At 37.2% G+C, this 21,576-nt stretch overlaps 1 non-coding gene across 1 annotated transcript; it reads left to right on the top strand.

Moving 5' to 3' along the window:
- The first annotated feature begins 8,629 nt into the window (after positions 1-8,629).
- On the top strand, positions 8,630-8,735 carry LOC131147321 (small nucleolar RNA R71). The gene has a single exon (XR_009134711.1). It is a non-coding gene; the product is annotated as a small nucleolar RNA R71 (small nucleolar RNA).
- The last annotated feature ends 12,841 nt before the right edge of the window (positions 8,736-21,576 follow it).

Genomic DNA, 21,576 nt, shown 5'->3' with positions numbered 1-21,576 from the left:
TTACCATGTCATTGATCAAGGATGCTTTACTCAGCAAAGAATCTAGACAAAAGGAAGCTAGCATGGATCAGGTTCATGCCTTTGTCACCAAAAACAGAGGAACACCTCAAGAAAATGTGAGAGGTAAGAGTAGAGGAAGGAGCATAGGAAAAAGTAAAGGACGGTCTCAGACATGTGATGGCAAAAATCAAGAAGGTAAATATACTTGTTATTATTATGGCATTGTGGGAAATTTTAAGAGAAATTGCCACAAATTTTAAAGAGATCAAGGTCAAAGCAGCAGCCAGCTGAAAAATGAAGGGGGTGGAACTCAGGTCACCCATACGGGGAATGTATCACTTCTCTCAGCTGATGAAGATATGTGTCTTCACATAGCAAGTCAAGATACCGATTGGGTGGTAGACACAACAGCTTCAAACCACTCCACTCCCCATGGTAATTTCTTCACTTCATACAAAGTGGGAAACTTTGGTACTGTGAGGATGGGAAATACTAGTTTTTCGAAGATCGTAGGTATTGTAGATATTCAAATCAAGACAAATGTTTGTTGTATGATGACTTTAAAGGATGTTCAGAAAGTCCCTGACCTTTGACTCAGTCTTATTTCTGAAGCAGCTCTCCATTGATAGGGCTACGACAACCATTTCGAAAATGGCAATTGGAAGCTAGAAAAGGGAGTCATGGTTGTCCCCAGGGACACATCTTTGGTACCCTGTATAAGACTCATATAAAAGTAATAATAGACAATCTCCATGCAACTGAAGATGGGACATCACCGAATCTGTGGCATAAGAGACTCAGATGCATAAGAGAGAAAGGGTTGTTCACGTTGGCAAATAAGGCACTCATCACTATGTCTAAAGGTACACCATTAAACCCTTGTGATCATTATTTATTTGGAAAATAGCATAGAGTCTCATTTAATTAATATACAAAGAGAAGATCAAAGTTGTTGAGTTTGGTACACTCTGATGTTTGTGGTTCCGTGGAGGTAGAAACTTTAGGCGGTAACAAATATTTTTTTGACATTTATTGATGATGCTTTGTGAAAGGTGTGGGTATATTTTTGGAGAACAAAAAACCACGTACTTGAAAACTTCAAGATGTTTCATGTCATGGTGGAAAGAAAAACAAGAAATAAGTTGAAGTGCCTCCGATTAGAGAAAAAGTGTGGTATGGCAAGGAACCTTCCTACTCTCATCTGGGAGTGTTTGGGTGCAAAGCATTTGCACATGTATCCAAGGAGCAAAGATTGAAACTTGATGTGAAGTCAACTTCATGCATCTTTATTGGCTATGGAGATGAAGAGTTTGGATACGGGCTATGGGATCCAGTAGCAAAGAAGCTAATAAGAAGTAGAGATGTCATTTTTCAAGAAAACCATATTGTTGGCCCTAGAGTCGAGTCTAAAAGGGGGGTGAATCAACTTTTTGCGTATTTTTGCTTTTCTCTACAAAATATAAAACTTAGCAAGATACAAATGATTATATCACAATATAAATAATATAAATCATGCACAAGACGTAAATTTAAAGAGTAGGAAAGAAAAGCTAAACAAACAATATTAACGTTGTTCAGCCTCTTGCCTACTTCCACACCTTGAGACATACTCAAGGATTCCACAATCCGCTATCAACCTCCTTCATCGGTGGAGAAGCCTTTACACAAGGGAACAACTCCCTTTGATACTTGGTTCACAAAGAACCCTTACAAGATGAATATGAATTACAAACAAAGCACCTTGAATGAATCACACCAATATTATAAAGCAAGAGAGAGATTGAGCACAAAAATGATGAACTAAAATGTAGTGTGCTTGGGAATGATAATCACTAAGATCAATCTTTAAACAAGTCATTAGACTTGTATTTATAGGGAAATTGGGCTACTAGCCATTATATGGTCATTGGGCTAATAAAATAATTTAGTACTTTGGAAACTAGTCGTTTTATGGTCGTTGGGGTTCAAAACTCGATGCAAACCGTCGACGGTTTTACCCAAACCGTTGATGGTTTCCTCAGACAAAGAACCATTCAGCTTTTTGCCTGAAATTGTTGATGCACCTGGCCAAACCATAGACGGTTGCCCTGTTTCTTCAATATCTTGATTTTAAGGTGCATAAAAGAGGTTTAAACCCAATCGAGACCAGCTCTTTAAAAGAATATAATACTAATATGATTTAAAACTTGTCTCATATAAAAATACATTTGAGTATAGGATATTTTTGTTTAAACTCTTTGTTTTGTCTTTGAAAACCATGAGTATAAAACTTATGACTTAGTGAAATCCTATATACTCTTATGTCCTAGTATGCACATGCAATTTGCTCAACTCTCACTCAATAGATATGTGCGAAACAGAATTATAAGAGTTACAGCAAATACAACCTCAACCACTCTCCCATTACATATTTTTCTACATTAGCTTCCATTGGTATGTGCTTGAGCTCTTCCAATTGAGTGTCCTCTTGATATTTGCCTATTTGAATGTCCACTCGATCTTTGCCTATGAGAATGTTTGCTTGATCTTTGCACTAGAACCCGTATTTGTGTGATTTTTTGCCACTTATACCTACCACTACTTAGCGTGCAAAGATTAGTTAAACTTAGAACCATTAATGGGTTGTTATCATCAAAATACGACAATTAGGATCATGTAACCACTTTAACTAACAATCTCCCCCTTTTTTATGATGGCAAACTATTGGTGTTCTCATAGGATATAATTGTTAGCTCCCCCTAAATTTATGTATATTGTTAAATAATATGAAACCTTTCTCCCCCGTACTATATGCATATAAGGCATAATTAAAACATTCAGCATACAATTAATACAAACTAGAAAGATCATTTTATATTAAGACAAATCAACAAATAAACTGAACTTTAATTAAAATAGATTAGGTAACAAATATGAACTTTCATTAAAATCATTTTAAGCAACACTACAGATTTTTACTTAATACACCCCCCTTATAGCACCCAACCTACAACACCGACCTACTTCTCCCCCTTTGATCATCGTCAAAAAAGAGAGGATCTATTCTTTTAGCTTAAAAGATGCCCCAAGATGAGTTAAGGGTTGGATGGTATGTAGCACTCATGTTGTTATGATTAATTTTCTCTAAGATTCAATTTTATGCAAGAAATATGCTAATTATGCATATTTAAGAGTTTTATCATCATATGTTCATTATGACTAAGGAAGACATCTCTTATCTAAAAAAGGTGGGTTTCTTAGGCATGCTTATGAGATTTTAATCAAAAGTGGATAACCTAAGTTGTTCATCTCAGAAATACAAGATTTTTGTATTATCACCCATAAATTTATTCCTAACGAACAAACTTGAACAAAGAGCTTGTGAGGGTGTGCGTGCTACTTCATTCCATAAACTATAACCGAAACTTTTAAAAAAGAACAAACCAATTATCAAGGATATATACAGTTTAAAAGATCATATTGGTTTTAACACTTGAATTCTTTAATGTTGGCTTGATTCTCTAAAGTCCTCGGCATGGTAATCGAGCAATTATTATGAATAAAATGGGATTTTATACCTTGAGGGATATTTGCATAAATTGTGGCAAATGTTTCTAATTTTGTACAATATAAACTTACTTAGTCATCACAATCCCTCTTTTACCTATGTATGGTTGACCTAATATCTACTAATCCTAGGTTCTAAGGAAGCAAAATCTAAAAAGATTAGGTAATTCGTTTTGGTACCCTTTGGTAGGCTCGCCAAGGCTTGGGTCCTTAACTATCAAAAATAATATTTATAAAACCTAACTTAATCCCAAATTCAGTAGAAAGTGGGGGAAGTCAGGTATCGATCTACGAGGATTAGAGTGCAGTTATTGACTACTTCTAGATTAGTTTATTAACGCTTTGTATAAAAAGAAGTGAAAAGGTGGGATTTTTGTAGTGTAAAGGTGGAGTTTTTCTAGCAGTACTAATGAAAGAATGTAAAATCTAAAGTACCCTACTCTTGCAAAGTGATGCTTAGATAAGAATCAGACGCTGGACATAGTGCCTCTGACTACATTCAACCAGATATACATAACAGTGCTAACCCAAGATTCTCAGGCCAAAGCGGGAGAGGATCATTCGAGGGCACAGGGTAGCAAGGGTGCACCAACCATCCGAAGCACAAAAAATATGAGAGCGCGTGCCGGTTGTCACAGGTAGTCGAACACCTCTTACACAATCCAGAACTGGTATTAAAATCCAATCTAACTAATGTACATTGGCTTTCAATGGTGTTCTAGGTCTGTCACTAACCTAAAGTTGGCAAAAAAGGAACCCCTAGAACATATTCATAGATAATATTTGTGCCCATTAGGGTTTGCAAGGTTTGAATTTCGAAATAGGAAAGTTTATCACAAAATCTCAAGCAGAAGATCGTCGTTAGAGACCAGGTCACACCCCTGTTTTTGTTGATCAAGTTGTTGGTCGAGATCTAGACCTAGACACCCCTCAAGATATTCCTGGTTGAGCACTTGGTTGAGACTCTCAGTATTTCAATCTTCAATTCAGCTCAAGAACTCGACCTGGTCGCCCTTTAAGGTCTTCGTGGTCAAGCACTTGGTCAAGACTCTTGGTATTTCTGGGCTCAATAAGCTTCAGTATCTCGACTTGGTCGCCCTTGAGGGTCACATGGTCAAACACTTGGTCGAACTTTGCAGCATCTCCTCTTCAATCTAAACCTTGGAGTTTGCAGCTTTTGACCTAGTCACCCCTTGTGTTAGCTGGTAGCATCACATGGTCGAACAAAGTATTTTTTTTTTTCTATTTTATGTATATTGAGGCACTAGAAGTTTGGTTGGATAGCTGATTTGAGCTTTAAGTATCCCATATACTCCTTTGGCTTCTCGTATTGCTTAACTTCTCTGTTTTAACCTATTTTTCCTGAAACACGAACAAACCTTACATAACTTCGAAATATGATAACAAAGGGCATATACATGGTAAAAAAAAAAAGACAAAACAAAGGTAAATGAGGGCCTAAAATCATGCATTTTAAGGACTTATCACAACTCCCAACTTACACTTTGCTAGTCCTCGAGCAAAGCAAAAACTAGAAAACTAAGAAAACTAAGAAAAATCCTATCTACCTCTTATTTCGCGAGAAACACAGTTGCATTTACCGTAGGCAACAAGACTTTAAACCCCTAGGTAGATCCTAGTGGATGAGTTGTAGTCTCCTGAGGGTTTTCAGGGCAGTGCCCACAAACACTAACTCAGTGAACATCAAATAAGATTGCATGCAACATAGTCATACCATTTTACATACAAGAATATAACCTAGTTACATACAATCCTTTTCATACATGACTCCATTATACACACACTCCGCAACAATTTACTCATGCAAGTCTCTACAGTGCCTAGCCATAAAAAAACAATACACTCATAAAGAATCACCCAGAAATTGCAATTCAGAGCTAATATTATCATGTAAATTCAAGCATAGATAGGTTACATCACTAGGCATGTGTAAAGTGCATGATTTGCCACACTCAGGATACCCTTAGGCACCTACAAAACGGTCATCTTGACTTAGCCTCACTGGTATACCCTCAAAAACACTCAATTAAGATTGGTTCATTCTCATATGTAAGGAAGAATGTCATGATCAAACATCCCATATATTTTGAAGAACTGACTTTAAGCATGGAATGAACTAGTCTCATCAAAATGGGATCCAGCCTATTTTGAGGTGTCAGGTCCTTCACCCTTGCGTCTTCTCACCTACTCTTCACATCCAATCAAGACCACCCTAGATTGACCTATTCATAGATCAAGCGTGAATACAACTCATGCATCCGATAGCTAAAGAGTCTTGTAGAATCATGTGTTGTCTCCCTAGCTTGACCTTTTCATATATAGAGCAGGTATTCTACGAATTTTTCATTTTTTTTCTTTTTTTCTTTTTCTTTTGCTCATTCTTTTTATCATTTTTCTTTCATTGCTAGCTAGGACATTTTTCACAACTTTTTATGTCTTCATATCACCAATAGAACTTTAAGCTCGAAAAGTGGTCCATGAACTAAGTCTTTTTCTAGGGGTAGCTCAATTTTTACATCTTGGGTAGGCTACAAGACCTACATTTATATCTCTCCACTAGACATCACCACTAGGCTAGCAAATGCAAGAACAAAGACTGGTGTACAAGGAAAATCCAGAAAAAGGGAAAGTTGAGTTCCAAAAATTTCGAGTTTGACGTCAACAACTCAAGAAATGAACTAATGGCTCAACAGTACCTCACAATGTGTCATAGTCGCCATGGTTGTTCTCTCAGTGCTCTCAAGGAACCCCCTAAGTGCTAAAAATCATGTGCAAGTGCGTTTTTAGCCTCATAACGTACCATGTGAATACAAGAGTCTACATAACCACATTAACACAAATGCATCACTAGTCAACCCACATAGAGTGTTATATCCGTACATAGGCTATGTTATGTGAAACTACACACAAATAGCTGACTACTTCGTTAGTGAGCATAATAAGGTCATATAGCTTATAAGCCTATGCATGTAACATCTAGGTAATATAAGAGTACATAAAGAGTATAATAGATGTTAACATGGCATAAATACATAGTGTTCATGAAAATATTTTAAAATGTTGTCATTTGTGTGCTTTCAAATGTGTCATGTAGTGTTTTTCTACCCCTCACCCCCAACTTAAAACTTTAGTGTCCTCACTGAAGTTTGGAAAGAAAGAACCTGTGAATCATAGGAGAGGAAACACAACATGGTACAATAAAAATCAACTAGTGTACCTGCATTGGTAAGAAACATAAAATCCAGACATCATATGCAATAATTGAAGCACAAAAGACATGGAGATTCCAAATACACCATGTATTTTCATTTATATTCATAGGCAGTACAATGTATATGGATCATCAAGAGAACAGAAACATCCCTTCCAAAAGCATGGTGATGTGCAAGAAAAAATAAAATACAAATAATAGAAAAGAAACGAAAAAAAAAAAAAAAAAAAGATAGTACATACACAGAGAGCACATCAAAAGAAAATCCCAAGAACTAGCCTTGGCCTAATTTGAGCCAGTAGCACCCCCAACTTACCTATGACCTACTCTAAGGACCCTAAACGCTATATACTCTACAATGTACAACCTATAGACTCAAAGAAGAAAGAAAAATAAGAAACACAATTAAGTTGCCTCCCACAAGTGCTAAGTTTACCGTCTTCAGCCAGACGTTGTGAATGCTCATTTCAGATTCAACCAGGATCAATACTAAGAACCTTCTCCACTAATCCCTCACTAGCCCACTTCACACATGTCCAGGGCCTTCTCTCTAGACTAGAGCCTGAGTCACAAATAGCATAAATGTTCTCATAAGGGTCCTCTAGTCCTGAGATGGAAAGGCTATTAAGCTGAAGTTTGATTACATCTATGAGAGGGCTATCGATCTTAAATTGGTTAAATGTGTCAATCATGGATTCAACATTAGCTTTCTTCTTAAACTTGGGATTCGAGTGAAGAGTTGCATGATATGACACTGTAGGGATAAAGTGGGACAATGCTCCATCATTGGAGAGGGTCGGTGTCTCGGTATCAGCTACCATACTAGGAAAAGGAGGATTACATGATTCATCTTTTGGTTCTTTCCTCATCTTTTTCCTACCCTTTTCTTGGTTTAATTTCTCCTCGACTCTCTTGTTTATCTCTCTACCACTCCAAAAGGTGGTTTCAGCCTAGGCTTGTGCATTATACAATGAAGTTCTAGCAACCGGCTCGCATCCTACCCCATGCTGGCCTTTAAGGTTGACAAAAGGCTGGTGTGACAACTTACCCTCATCTCTCCTACTCAAAGATGTAGCTAGTTGCCCCATAGTGGCTTCTAGCTTGGCAATAGATTTGGAATGAGAGTGGAATAGTTGCCCATCTACATGGTGATCAGCCTCTATGCCCTTGAGGGTTTTCAACACCATCTCCTGGAAGGGATCATACATAGGATGAGGAGGGGATGGTTGTTGAAAATATTATGGTCTCGGGGCAGTAATAGAAGGATTTTGAAAGTTTTGATATGGGCGAGGATATAGAGCATTGGGTGATATTTGAGGTCTTTGAGCTTGGAAACCTGGAGCTTGTGGCCTCCAGGAGAAGTTGAGATGTTGTCTCCACCCAGAATTGTACATATTGGAGTAAAGGTCATTTGACACCCAATCGTACCAATTATGGGTAGAATCTTCTTCCTACACAAGCTCGGGCTGGGAAGGTGCATGTGGGCAATTGTAGCATATATGTGCGGGGTCTAAGCAGATGACACACACCTTTGCACACGCCACAGGTTGCAGTTGTTGTCCTAAGGACAAGAACCAATCTAACTTTTGAATGATGGTGTGCAGGGTGGGTGTAAGGTCGTGGCCTGTCGCCGCCAACTCGTAGACTCCCTTATATTTGGAAGTGGATGGTTTGGAGGGTCTACGAGTAGCAACATTATGCTGCCGAGAATTTTTGGTGAGTTTCTCAAAGAGAACTGAGGCCTCATTCTCGTGTTTGACGAGGAAAGTACCTCCACACAATGCATCTACCATCGACTTATCACATTCAACTAACCCTTCATAGAAGGTCTGAACCAACTGCCACATAAGGATCTGATGGTGTGGGCATTGATGTAGCAGGTCCCTAAAGCGCTCCTAAGTCTCGAAAAATAGTTCCCCACCCATCTGTGAGAAACTAGTGATGGCTCTCCTCAGCTGGTTAGTCTTCCCAATTGGGAAGTACTTTTTCAAGAACTCGTGCTGCATGGTCACCCAATTGGTCACCGAGTTCGGCTCTAAGGACATCAACCAATATTTAGCCCTATCCTTCAGAGAGAATAGAAAAAGCTTAAGGTGGAGAGCATCATTACCAAAATTGTGGATGCGGATGGTGGAACAAATCTCAAGGAACTCATCTAGATGCTTATAAGGCTTTTCATTTGAATTCTTACAAAAATTGGGAAGCATCGAGATGAAAAAAGTTTTGATCTTGAATTGAGCCGCCTCAACATTTGGGTATCAAATGCAAGACGGTAAGTTGTATGCATTAGGTGCAAAGTAGTCCCTAAGAGGCCTAAGTGGTTACTCCACCACCACTGGTTGGCGGGGAGCTAGGGTTATGATATTTGAACAGTGGGAATCAGTGGACATTTGGCCATTACTTTAAGTTTAGACAACTCTACAAACTCATGATTTGAAGTGGGTTTCCTAATGGACCTACGGGATCTCTCAATCTCAATGTCTATGGGAACTAATTCGGGATCCAGAGAATGCAAACCCAACATACACACTTGAAGCACAGAGAATCAATACTTCAGAGTATCAAAACAAGGAAAACAAAAATTAATAAAGACAAGAGAAAAGGAGAGCAAAGAGAAAAACAAAGTTATAACACGCTAAAATAGAAATTGACAAATAACCGTGACTTAATCCCCGGCAATGACGTCAAAATTTGGTAGGCTCGCCAAGGCATGGGTCCATAACTACCAAAAATAATATTTATAAAACCTAACTTAATCCCAAATTCAGTATAAAGTGGGTGAAGTCGGGTAATGATCCACGAGGACTAGAGTGCAGTTATCAACCACTTCTAGATTAGTTTATTAAAGCTTTGTATAAAAAGAAGTGAAAAGGTGGGATTTTTTTAGTGTAAAGGTGGAGTTTTTCTAACAGTCCTAATGAAAGTATGTAAAATCTAAAGTACCCTACTCCTACAAAGTGATGCTTAGATAAGAATCAGATGTTGGATGTCGTGCCTCTAACTACGTTCAACCAGATATACATAAAAGTACTAACCCGAGATTCTTAGGCCAAAGCGGGAGAGGGTCATTCGAGGGCATAGAGTAGTAAGGGTGTACCAACTGTCCGGAGCATGGTCGGGAACCAGTGTATACCCTGTCTTAACAATCACACGAACATATCCTCGGATCTGTAGCCAACTACTTCTACCTAATTGAAACTGTAGTAGTGCTTATCCTTATATGCAGCCTTTCATCATAATCAAAGCAATAAAGAATTTAAGTAAAAGGAAGCATATAAATGAAAGCAATAAATTGAAAGCATGTAAAAATCATCCCTTGGTATTCCAGTTATCTCTTACAAACAACTGTCCCTACAACGAAATGACCATCTAATCTACTCAAAAAATACGAGAGTGCCACCAGTTGTCATAGGCTGTCAAACACCTCTTGCACAATCTAGAACTGGTATTGAAATCTAATCTAACTAATGTGCATTGGCTCTCAATGGTGTTCTAGGTCTGTCACTAACCTAGAATCAGCCAAAGAGAAACCCCTAAAACATATTTGTAGATAATATTTATACCCATTAGGGTTTATAAGGTTTGAATTTTAAAATAGGAAAGTTTAGTACAAAATCTCGCGCAGAAGATCATCAAGATCTAGCCCTAGTCACCCCTCAAGATCTTCTTGGTCAAGCACTTGGTCGAGACTTTCAATATTTCAATCTTCAGTTCAGCTCAGGAACTCGACCTGATCGCCCTTCAAGGTCTTCCTGGTTGAGCACTTGGTCGAGACTCTTGGTATTTCTGGGCTCAATAAGCTTCAGTATCTAAACTTGGTCGCCCCTAAGGGTCATATGGTCGAACACTTGGTCGAACCTTGCAACATCTCTTCTTGAGTCTGAACCTTTCTGCAGCTTTTGACTTGGTCGCCCCTTGTGTTAGCTGGTCGCACCACATGGTCGAACAGAGTCATTTTTCTCTTTTATGTATATTGAGGCACTAGGAGTTTGGATGGACAGCTGATTTGAGCTTTAAGTATGCCACATACTCCCTTGGCTTCTCGTATTACTTAACTCCTCGATTTTAACCTGTTTGTCCTGAAATACGAACAAACCTTATATATATCCAAAGTATGATAACAAAGGGCATATACATGATAAAAGAAGACAAAACAAAAGTAAATGAGGGCCTAAAATCATGCATTTTAAGGACTCATCACCCATTCTTCATTGGGTCCCAATGGGTTTTTGTTCTTTATTACCCATTCTAGCTTGCTTTCTTTGCTTCTGGCACCTCTAAAGGGGCAAGAGTAATAGATGTGACCCTTTCTCTCATAATATAAACAAATTTTGTTAGTGTGCAAGGGATTTGACTTATTTGCCCTATTTGATGATGCATAAAAATTAATAGGACCATGAGAATTATAAGAGGGGCCATAGTTCAAACCTTTTTTGTGGAATCTATTTCTTTGGGTTCCTATGGGCTGATTAATGTTTTCTTTACCATTGGTGATTTTACAAATAATCTTACTATCATCATCAATCTTCCTTTTCAATTGTGCATTTTATTTTAAACAATTTTTAATTTTTTTTTTCATATCTTCAACTTTTGCAATAAGCTCTTCATTTTGCCTTTTAAAGAAACTATTTTCTTCTTTCAAGATGGAATAAAGACAAGGTTCCTTTTGTTTTCATTTTGACAATTTATCTTCTAAATTTTTGTTCCTTCTTTTGATCACAACTAATTCTTCGTACAATTTAGTACATGTGATCTCTAATTCATCATAGGTAAGTTCATCGTCATCTGAACTTACCTCCTCTTGTTTTTTAGTCATGAAGCACAAGCGTGCTTCTTCCTCTACTTCATCATCGGTGGAAAGTTCATTGATTTCATCCCAAGTAGTTGCATTCATGGCATTATAATTTTCTTTTAGAAATTTCCCTTTGTTTTTGTTTAAGGGACAATTCGTTATTATAGGCCCAACCTTCTTGCAATTGTAGCCCCTATTGTTTCCTATCTTCCAATTTGCTTACCAAATTGTTGTCTTGTTACTAGGAATTTCTTAAATTTTCTCGTGAGTGATTCTATATCATCCTCACTATCTTCATCTTCTTCAAGCATTTCTTTGTATTTTGAACTAGATGATTTTAATGCAATACTTATATCCTTCCTAGGCTTCTCACGATTCAAACTCGTGTTTTTCTTTATTTCATAGGTCATGTGACCCAATTAACTCATCAAGTGTGACTTTGGTTAGATCCTTTGCTTCCTCAATGGCGGTTAATTTAGTATGCCATGACTCGAGTAAAGATCAAAGAACTTTTTGTACATTATGTAATGCCTCGGCCCATTATACGGCCCCAGAGTGCTACTACACCTGTATAATATGTCTGTCCCTAATAACTTGCATATACAACCCGCCCTGTTAAGGACGTACAAGTGATTCATACTAATCTGTAATCTCATGCACAGCGGAAAATATAAACATTCATATGGAATCTAAAAGACATACCAAAGTTTTCTAATTGTATCCTAAAATACAAAAATCCATACTTAAAACATAATTAGTTCTTACAATCCAAAAAAAAAAAAAAGGATCTAAACTAAGTGTATTACACACATAAAACACTTACGTAAGCTAAAATCAAAATAACCCTCCAAGTCCTCCTATCAACTAGGACCGACGCCCTACAGGACTTGAAAGATAGGTTGTATGTTGGGGTGACACAATTCTCAGTAAGGTGGAAGATATTACATTAGTGTGTGACCAAATGCGTTTATTTCAATTGAAAGTAGATACAGATAAGGAATATTCTCAATACTGTAATATACAAGATATATAGACATAAATCCTATGATATATGGTTTAGCATCATAACAAGTGAGAGTTCCCAAGGTTAGAGTAGGGTACAGGCCCATACACTATACGATCTCTTCACTCGATACTCAAACCTGTGACTTTACCCATTTTAGTTTTCAAATCATAAATATGCATATTTAAAACACTGTCCAGGTAAGAAACAATAATTACAACTACCAACACATTACCCCTTGGCTTACGGGTTGTGCAATTTACTATAGTCCGACTGGTACCACCGGGTCCATTAATCCACTAGTGGCCACTCCAATATCTAGCGAACTATCTCGATACCCACACTAAAAATCATATGTGTGGTTGCACTGTATCCAATATATATATATAGCAATAGAACCACGCTTGACATTGAGCTTTTTAAGGCTCTCTTATAATGGTGAGCTTTTTAGGGCTCTCATATAATAGTGAGCTTTTTAAGGCTCTGATATAATAATAGTAACAAGTTGCGGTTTCAAATATCATATATACAATTTATGTTAAAACGAATTAACTTGTTTCACATTCACAAATCACCTATACAGTTCCAATATTTTCACAAACTCATACAATCGCACTATAGTATAAATCGGCACACACCCTCTCGGTCTAAACCTTTCTACATATATAGCTCGGTATATAACCGACACCTGTTTTCCACATTTTTCACATAGCAAAATGGAACTTCAATTCCCATAGTTCATATAAGTATTAAAATAGATTCACATATTCCATTTAATAACATATGTCACACTCGTTTGATCAAAAATCCGCTATATAGTATACAACTCGATAAATATCATTTAAATGGAAAATAAGGGATTCAAGCATCTCCTACATTAATATTAATGCAAATAAAGAAGTTTTGAAAAGTTTGGAGATCATATGCCAAAACCCTCATTTTTACTAAAACCGTAAAATCGTAAAACCGACATTTTTACCCCGGTGAAACTTCGCAAATAAGCAATCGTATCATACATATAAACATAAGCTAACTTTTTAGTGGCTTATTTTTATAAAAATACTAATGTAAACAATCCCCTTACCTATTTCCAAAATAGAAACACGAATGGGTTGGTCCAAAACAACGACCCGGGATCCCCGAAACCTAAAAACCACAGAACATTACTTCATTATAATCTTGACTACTATATAACTACCTAATCGAAAACGAAATCAGATCCTTACCTCAATTTTAGGGACAATCCCCAAAATATTCAAAATGATGATCTGATCCACTATAACTATAAAGTTTCCTCCCCTGATCCACGCAGAAACTTCTGATCGTAGAAACAAGTGAAGAACGGCGAAGGATTGTAGAGAGAGAGAGAGAGAAAGAGCTTTTGGGTTTTCTTAACCCTTAAGCAACCAAAAATGATATTTTTAGAGTCTTTGACTGAGTCAAATTCGTTGACGAGGCGACGCCTTCGCCGACGAGCCCCATCCGGATATTTTCTTTGGCTCGCTCGTTATTTCTTCGTCGACGACACTCTAAATTTTGACGGCGAAGAACTGTAGGGACTTCATACTGCTTTCGCCGACGAACCCTGCTGAATTACCCTTTTTACCCTTTTTTATATATTTTCCTTATTTACAGGTTCGGGTATCTACACATTATTCTCCATAAAATAAGTTATATTGAGTTCTTTTAATCCATTTGTGATGTGTGTGAACTGAGTGAACATGGATGTGTTTGATTCTCCCTCATCCATTTTAAACATTTCATACTCATTAACTAGTATGTATATTTTGGACTTCTTAACTTGGGATGTACCTTCATATGTGACTTCAAGCTTATCCCATATTTATTTTGCGGTTTCACATCCGCAAATATGATTATATTCATCATCACTCAAAGCACAGTAAAGAAAATTTTTAATTTTAAAATTAAGTTGTACTAACCTTTTTCTGTGGTTGACAACTCTTCTATTGATTTTAGTATCTTTTCATCTTTATCATTATTTTTGGTAAAGATGAAGTCCCCCTTTTGTAATGACTTGCCACATCTCAAGATCATGTGACTGAATGAAGATGACCATTCAATTCTTCCATGCTAGATAGTTGTTGCCATTGAACCTTGGTGGTCTGTCTACGATTTTTCCTTGGGAAAATGTATTCACCATATACTCCATTGATATTTTCGTTCTAGAAGTTACTCCAAAAAAAATTAAGCGCCTTGCTCTAATACCAATTGTTGGCCCTAGAGTTGAGTTTTGAGGGGGGTGAATAGACTCATGAAAGCATGAGCCCATGTGCATGTCCCGCCTTTCTTACTCCAAAGAAAGATGGAACTTGGAGAATGTACATTGACAGCAGAGCCATTAATAAAATCCCAGTCAAGTATAGATTTTCCATACTTAGGCTAGATGATGTGCTGGATCAATTAGTTGGTTCCAAGATCTTTTCAAAAATTGATCTTAAGAGTGGATGCCATCAGATTAGAATAAGACTTGGAGATGAATGGAAGACTACATTCAAAACTAAAGATGACTTGTATGAATGGTTGGTGATGCCATTTGGTCTCACTAATGCACCTACCACCTTTATGAGAGTGATGACTCAAATTTTGAAATCTTTCATTGGGCATTTCCTTGTTGTCTATTTTGACGACATCTTGGTTTATAGTCAAACAAGGAAAGAGCATCTAGATCACCTAAGAAGAGTGTTTGAAGTGCTAAGAGAGCAAAAATTATATGCAAATTTAAAAAAAGTGTACCTTCATGGCTCCTCAGATAATCTTTTTAAGATATGTTGTATCTAATAGTGGAGTTTTTTTTTACCCTGAGAAGGTCAAGGCTATCCAAAATTGTCCTACTCGTGGAAATATTCATGAAGCCAAAAGCTTCCATGGGTTAACCACATTCTATAGGATATTCATTAAGAATTTCAGTACCGTCATGGCACCCATTACAAATTGTCTTAAAAAAGGAGAGTTTGTGTGACCCAAAGCTACAACCAAAGCCTTTTTACACATTAAGGACCGGATGAGAAAAGCGCCTATGCTACACCTCCCTGATTTTCAAAAACTATTTGAAGTAGCTTGTGATGCTTCAGGTGTTGGCATAGGAGGAGTGCTTAGTCAATAAAGCCATCCTGCTGCCTTCTTCAGTGAAAAGTTGAATGATGCCAAGCAGCATTACTCCACCTATAATAAAGAGTTCTATGTTGTGGTTTGGTCCAATTTTTGAGGCACTGGAGACATTACTTACTCCCACAGGAGTTTGTACTCTTTTCAAACCACCAGACCCTTAGATACCTAAGCACCGAAAAGAAACTAAATCATAGACATGTAAAGTGGACTGAGTACATTCAGAAGTTAAGAGCAATAGGCTTCAAGAGTATCAAGAAAGAATATTCTCAAATAACCTGATTGTTGTGACATCTTTTTTGATCTGTTACAAGGACTTCTCGGATCTCATCTTGACTTTGTGATCCATGGTGGATTCCTATTTAGAGGAACTAGATTGTGTATACCCTCTACGTCTCTACGTGACCAATTGATATGGGAATTACATGTGTGTGGTGCAGCAAGTCACCTTGGTAGAGATAAAACCATTGCTATGGTAGAGGATAGGTTCTTTTGGCCTAGTCTAAAAAGGGATGTCGCTAGAGTTGTATCTCATTGTGGTACATGTCAAACTGCAAAAAGTAGGAAGTGACTCACTCTAAAAATGAGAAGCATAAAGGTTATCCTAAGTATAAGAGTTATGTCATGTAATATTTAGCCCAAAGGCCAGATCGTCTCCTCAGGGAATGTAGATCAGTTTTAAACTCGCGTAAAACAAAAAAAGAAAATAAGAAAACAAATTTTACTGAACACAATTCAGATTCAGTTCCTGGGGTTTTTAAGATTTTTGTAGTAGAATTTAAAACAATATGAACCCTAACTAAAGATTTAACACGCGCAAAAATAACCAATCAACTCATTAATTAAGCAAAGACAAACTAAATTAAACCCAACCTTAACATAAGGATAAATACCCAACTCAACACATGAATAACGAAATAAATAAACCCTACAATAACTCAACTAAATAAAAACAAACTAAACTAAATAATAAATAAAGCTCAACTAAATAAATAAACTAAGTTCAATAACAAGATCAAACAAGATTAAACTCTAACAAGAATACTGAATAAAAACACTGACTTTAATAATAAAGATACCCAAAGAAAATATTTAATTCCTTCAAAGATTTTTAAATAAGAAAAAGCCAAACTACTGAATAATCCAAACCAAAATTAAAGTTCAACAATTAATTTAAAGTAAGAAACAAAAACAATTTGAAATTAATAATGTTCCCAAAAAAAATAAATTTTAAAACAGTATTTAGAAAGCCAGAGAGAGAGAGAGAGAGAGAGAGAGAGAGTTGGGAGGGTGAGAGAGAGCAATGGAGCCATCAGATTGCACACTGCAGCAACTGCTATTCGGGTTCCTCCTTAAAAGAGAACCACATAAAAGTTGCCCTACTCCCCCACACAAAAACCTTTACGGTTGCCCCCCTTTGCTTCAAATAAAAGCAAAACATTTAGAACCCTAAAAAGCTACCCTAGAACACCCTATTTTCTTTTCTTTAAATGCCCCTCAAAACCAATTGCACAAGGACCCCCAGCTCACAATTCGGCCAGCTCAAAAAGATCCAACGCCTGGCCTTCAATTCAAGCACAGACATGGGCCTCCCACGTCTTCACGTGGTCACATCATGCATGGGCCTCTCCTCTTTTGAAGCCCATCTGCACGACTTCTCTTCACGTATGTTCACAGCCACTTCATGAATGGGCTTATCTTCATTTTCAAAGCCCAGGTCGGTTGCCCTCTCCTCTTGGGTCTTCTAAACCAACTGCATGGCCTAAGTTCATGGGCTCCCAAAAAAAGCACCATTCACATAGTCAAATCACAGTAGCTCAACGCCCATGCGCATGCTTGACTCCACGAGCTGCCTTCAATTCCCATGCACGCCCAACGTAGAGCCTTCTTTGAATTCGGTTGCCGCATGGGCTTCAAAGCCCTTCTCCACGTGGTCTTGTCATGAGCACGACCTCCTTCACACATGGCTTCAATTTTCTTGCATTCATGTGCATGGATTCTTCACGACTCCAACGTCCTTTATTTCTTCACGCGTGGCAACTCCACAAGAAGTGCATGACCTCTTCGAACCTCTCATACTCCACGGCCTTTATATCTCAAGCACTACCCGCGTACATGTAAATTTTAGCTTTAATATCCAAAAATTATCATGCAATAATAAAACACGAGTATTCGTAAATTTTTTACAAAAATAAGATAATTATCTTAAAATTATCAAATGAGCTCAATGTTAAAATACAAGATATAATCAAGCATTTAAGTGAAATTGTAATATTTAATTAACAATTTTAAATACCTAATTATGCAACTTTGACACATAATCAGGAAGCAAAATATTAGTCTGTACACTCCTTTACCTGTACCTCATACCCCTTGGCAGGACATTAGCATAGATTTTGTTTTAGGACTCCCTAGAACTACTAGAAAGAATGATGAATGATTCTGTGTTTGTTTTCATGGATAGATTCTCTAAGATGTGCCATTTTATTCCATGCAACAAGACACATGATGCATAAAATATTGCATCTATCTTTTTCCGAGAAGTTATAAGACTATATGGTCTTCCCAAGACCATTGTTTCTTATTGGGATGTAAAGTTTGTAAGTTACTTTTGGAAAACCTTGTGGGCAATGTTAGGTACCAAACTCTAGTTTTATAGTGCTTATCATCCCCAAATTGATGGGCAAACTGAGGTAGTTAATAGGAGCTTAGGTGACCTATTGAGATGCCTAGTAGGTGAGAACATAGGTTTGTGGGATTTGTGTCTTCCGATGGTTGAATTTGCATTTAATCGTTCAGTGAATGGAACCATAGGATTGAGTCCTTTTCAGGTTGTCACTAGTTACCAACCTAGGAAGCCCATAAATTGAAGCCCATAAATCTTATCCCATTACCTCCACATGTTAGAGTGAGTGAACAAGATGATGCTTTTACTAAGCATATACATGACCTGCACTCTGAAATAAGAATGAAAATTAACTTGAATAATAAACATTATAAATCTATTGCTGACATACCTCGCAGGTTTCAAGAATTTTTAGAGGGTGATATGGTTATGGTCTATATTCGTCCTGAGCGGATTCCTATAGGAAAGGTAAGAAAGTTGCATGCTAAAAAGATGGGTCCTTTCAAAATTTTAAAGAAAATTAGTTCTAATGCTTATGTGCTTGATATTCCTATTGACTTTGGCGTAAGTAATGTGTTTAATGTTAAGGATCTAACACCATTTCTTGAAGCATCTTATTTTGTGGAGCAATACAATACTGACCTTGCAAGTGATTCTACTCCATTCCCCACTCCTCATGAACTTGAAAACTCAAAATTGCCTTTGCCTCCACCATTACCCATACCAAAGAACATTGATGAAATTGAAGAAATCTTGGATGATAAGATAACATTCATATGAGCAAGATCATACCAAAAGTTCTTGGTCAAGTGGAGAGGCAAACCACTTTCCAAGCGGAGCTGGATACTTAAAGAGGACCTCCTTCATCTCAACCCGGAGTTGTACTCATAGTACATCACTTCTCATTCTTCGGAAAAGAATTCTTTTGGGCTCGGGAGAGATGATGGTGATCAACCAGTCTTAACCATTTCATTTGCAGATATGATGACATGTGGATGACCTCCAAATGTCCATTTTTTATCATAACTATTTTTGTAGGTACACATGGATTACGTGAAGACCTTCGGTGCATGAAGAATCCAGTTGATATGCCGAAGCATGTTCGAGTTTGAGATCCATGTGGACCCCACACATTCATATGGGCTCCACATAGCTCCAATGGGCCCCGCACGATTTTGGCCTTCCTTTTGGAATATGATTGAATTTCAAATTTGAATTGCAATAATGCAAGACAACTAAGCCTGAGTTGTGTGCCTATGAGTTAGAGTTCCTTGTTTTTTAGTAAGTAATAATTGTGTTAGGTTAAGAGTTTTTAAGAGTGTTTAATGCGTTGTCTCCCAGGCTATACCTATAAATAGTCTTCTCATTGTAAGAATAAGGACATGAAGTTGAAGTTGAATATAGAAGAAACATTTCTTTGCTTAAGCTTGTTAAGCTTGTTCCTCTCCTTACGAGTGAGTAGTGTGAAGCTACAACGATCTCTCTGGAGATCAAGTGGCGAGAGACCACTAATCTATCCAGTGGCTCCATCATCCCCTCCTCTATGTAATACTCTCACGGCCTCCATCAACACCACACGACCACCACCAACATACACCCACACGGTCACTTCCCCGACACTCCATAGTTGCGTTCGTCTTGTTGTTTTAAAGCTTGTACGAAGGATTTACGAAATGATCTAACTATGTGTGGAACAACGTTAAGTCATCCAAACAATTCTTTTGGTAATTTCAGCACTTGTGTTTGAATCCTTGTTATAGTTTGTGAACACTTGCTAGTAAATTAAATCACATCTTTGAAAAACCCTTTTGAATCCATAGATTGCAACATTGGTACTTGCCAGTTTAAATCACTTGAATGAATATCAATTTGTTAGCATAAAACTTATATTCTTGAATCTTTAATATAGTAACTTTTCAGCATATAGCTTGATTCCTTTGTGAAAGAACCAATTGGGACTTAATTACTAGACAAGTCATACACCTTATCAAAATCCTTGAACATGTGAACTAAGCATGATTTATGGTGTTTATGTTTAGTTGATTTAATTCTTAAGTTAAAGTATTTTGAGTGTATGTTCTTGTGTGAGGGTTGAACCGTAGGACATAGGTCGACCATTCCCATTCTACATCACTCGATTAGTCATCGAAGGTTTTTAGCAGAAGAAAGGTATCAACTTTCAATTTAAGTGATACTCCAATTGACAACAAGTATGAACTTGGAGTTCGAACAATTGGATGCTAAGATAGCCTTTCTCCACGGAGATTTACAGGAAGAAATCTACATGGAACAACCTGAAGATTTTAAAGTTTCAAGGAAGAAGCATATGATCTGCAAGTTGAGAAAGAGTTTATACGGCCTCAAGAAAACACCGAGACGGTGGTATAAAAATATTGACAAATTCATGGTGGGTCATGTTTACAAGAGAACTGCAAAGGATCAATGCATCTACATTCAAAAATTCCCTGAAGGTAACTTCATTGTATTGTTGCTTTATGTTGATGACACGTTAATTGTTGGACAGGATGTAGGTATGATTACCAAACTAAAGCAAGAACTGTCCAAGTCCTTTGACATGAAGGACCTAGCCACAGCTCAGCAGATATTGGGCATGAAAATTGTTCGTGATGGGAAAGCCAAGAAATTGTGGTTGTTAGAGGAAAATTATGTTGAACGGGTGCTTGAAAGGTTCAACATGAAGAATGCAAAGCCAGTTACTACTCCATTGGCAAATCATTTCAAGTTGAGTAAAAGATCGTGTCCCTCTTCAAGGAAAGAAGGAAGCAGTTCCATATTCGTCAGCAATTGGTAGTCTAATGTATGTAATGATTAATGATTTGCACAAGGTCGGATATTGCTCACATGATAGGTGTTGTGTAATGACCCGGAAAATAATGGTATTTAAATAATGAAGAGAAAGAGAAATGGAATCAGTAACAGAAAGAGGCAGTAGACTTCATCGACGAACATGAACATTGCATTTTGGAGAATATAATTTTAAGAATTTCCAGGATTCGTCGACGAATATAGGGATTCGTTGACGAATGTCTTCAGGATCTTGTCTGAGATTATAAATAGCTTCCTAAGAGGGGGTGAATTGGCTTTTAAAAATTTCTTTTAATTCCTTTTGAGATACCTTAAACTTCCTTTATTTCTTTTAACCAATTCTTGACTTGTTTGTTTAATTCTTTAATCAATCGAGAACTTAGTTCCTTTATCTAATCAATAACACAATTAAACAACCAATCAAT

Source organism: Malania oleifera, chromosome 1 (genome assembly GCF_029873635.1).
Source record: "Malania oleifera isolate guangnan ecotype guangnan chromosome 1, ASM2987363v1, whole genome shotgun sequence".
Lineage (NCBI taxonomy): Eukaryota > Viridiplantae > Streptophyta > Magnoliopsida > Santalales > Ximeniaceae > Malania > Malania oleifera.
Note: the sequence above shows the minus strand (reverse complement) of the source record. Positions and strands in the feature narration are given on the sequence as shown.